The sequence below is a fragment of the Rhinolophus hipposideros genome (genome assembly GCF_964194185.1).
Source record: "Rhinolophus hipposideros genome assembly, chromosome: 4".
NCBI classification, from domain to species: domain Eukaryota; kingdom Metazoa; phylum Chordata; class Mammalia; order Chiroptera; family Rhinolophidae; genus Rhinolophus; species Rhinolophus hipposideros.
The window spans coordinates 94559963-94562528 of record NC_138050.1 but is presented as its reverse complement, the minus strand read 5'-3'; the positions used below and the strand labels follow the sequence as shown (position 1 = coordinate 94562528).

The window sequence follows — 2566 nt, the reverse complement described above, 5'->3', positions numbered from 1 at the left end:
TTTCTTTTTCAAAATTCATATAGTTGGTATCTTATAGTATGCAGCCTTTCTAGTTTACTTCTTTCCGATAGTAATATATATTTAAGATTCCTCCATGCCTTTCTATAGCACGGTATCGGAATTCTTTCAGAATATCACTGAAAAATATCCTATTGTGTGGTTACGTTACAATTTATCAGTTCACCTACTGAAAGGCATCTTGGTTGTTTCCAAGTTTTTGCAATTATAAAAACATGCTATAAACATTTGTATGCAGGATTTTGAGTGGATATACATTTTCAGCTCATGTGAGTAAATACTTGGACATGTGCTTGCTGGAACATATGGTAAAAGTATGTTTAACTTTGCAAATAACTGACAAAATGTCTTCTAAAGTGACTATACCATTTTGCATTCCCACCAACATTGAATGAGAGTTTCTGTTGTTCCACATCTTCACCAGCATTTGGTGTTGTCAGTGTTTCAAATTTTAGCCTTTAAATGGATATCTAGTGATATCTTGTTGCATTAATTTGCAATTCCCTAATGATAAATGATGTGACATATTTTTCAGATACTTGTTTGCCATCAATATATCTTCTTTGGTAAATTATCTGTTCAGATCTTGTCTATTTTCAGCTGGATTACTTTGTTTTCTGATTGTTGAGTTTCAGGAGGTCTTTGAATATTTTGGATAATAGTCCTTTATTAGATACGTTTTTGCCAAAATTTTCTCTCAATCTGTGGTTTGACTTTTCATTCTTTTAATGCTTTATGTGGAGCAGAATATTTTTAATTTTTATTAAACTAACTTATTCTTTTCTTTCATAGATCATGATTTTGGTGTTGTATTTAAAAAGTTACCACCAGAGCACATCCCGGCCAGCCCAGATATGCTGCCGTGCCTCCTAAGACCTCACCAAAATGCCATTTCAAATTGAACATGCTATGGAATCAATGATGTTCACAGTTCACAGATTTGCCAGGGATCAAGGCTACTTCACAAAGGAGAACCTGAGAGTGCTCATGGAAAAGGGGTTCCCTGGATTTCTGGAAAGTCAAAAAGACCCGCTGGCCACGGAGAAAATAACGAAGGACCTGGACCACTGCTGAGATGGCAGAGTGGGCTTCCAGAGCTTCTTCTTGCTAATTGCTGGGCTCACCATCTCATGCCATGACTATTTTGTAGTACACATGAAGCAGAAAGAAAAGAAGTACGCACGAAGCAATTATTCCTGTCCTGATAAGAGTTCTCCCAGTGGGTTGCTTAAGGAATCTCTCTGCCCCACAGCTTTCCCAAATAAGGATTTCATGAGCTGACTAAGACCCTTAGAAAATGTACAAATAAAATCCCATCCCCATTTGATGAGAAAGAAAGGCCAATTAAAACCAGGTAAACTTAGGATTTTTATATTGCTTGTGTCCTGTTGCCCTCAATAAACAGATTTCTTTTTAGTTCATAAATAAATAGTTACCACCAAATCCAAAGCCATCTAGGTTTTTCTCCTGTGCTATCTTCTAGATTTATAGTTTTGCATTTTATACTTTGGTCTATGAACCATCTGATTTAATACATGTGACAAATCTAATATCTATAAATATATTCATGTTTTGCATGTGGATGTTCAGTTATTCCAGCACTTTTTGTTGAAAAGACCATCCTTTCTCCATTGAATTTCCTTTGATCCCTTAAACTGATATTTTAATCCTAAATATAAACTATTATTTAAGCTAAACCACATCAAAGATACTCTTTAAATTAGTGAATGTTCAACGAGTTATTTTCTATGATGCAGAACAGGTATAACATAATTTAATTTTCAAATATTTTTTAAATGTGAGAAGAATATGGATGGCTCATTCAATATGTAGTATTGTGGGAATTTGTAGCCAAATGGAAAAAAAAAATACAACTCTGTCTCCAACATACACCAGAATAAATTCCGGAAATACTAATTTTCCATGAATTTTTAAAATATTCACACACATTGCAATAAAACTATTTTTATTATGGAAAATGTCTCATATTACATTTTCGATAAATTGTGCCCCATATTTATGACATATTTGTTCAATATTTAAGGTCCTCTGGAGTGTGATTTGCTCTGCTAAAAAGGCAGGTGAGAGGTCATAAATTTGAAGAAAGAAAGAGTCTGTTTTCCCATAAAGTTTTACAAGCTATTGAGAGAAACAAACATTGATTTTAAATCACACAAAAATATCTTTGAGGTAAATAAAATTTTAAAACCATTAACATAGGATGCACAAAGACAATTTGTTTTGTTTTCATTTTTCTACAGTTTAATTCTCTATTAAGTTTCTATTCTTTCCAATGTAGAAAAAGGAATCACTCATAGCTGGGTAAATCTAATTATTTACCTACCCTTTTTTTTACTTCCTCCTTTCCTTGGAATAGACTATTAGACAACAGCATGGGGGAACTCCATTTTTATCCTTTTGGAATCAACTGTTATCTATAATACTTCACTTGTCTGTCCCATCAGGCCTGGCACCCCCTGAACTGTAGCCCTGTATTAATTTGATTCTCAGTTTGACGTTCCCTCCACCACCCTGATATCCTTGAATG

General features: G+C 33.9%; 1 pseudogene across 1 annotated transcript; it reads left to right on the top strand.

Moving 5' to 3' along the window:
* Positions 1 to 903: 903 nt before the first annotated feature.
* LOC308496911 (protein S100-A10-like) lies at positions 904 to 1299 on the top strand (annotated as a pseudogene). The gene has a single exon. The product of its transcript is annotated as a protein S100-A10-like (transcript).
* Positions 1300 to 2566: the final 1267 nt, after the last annotated feature.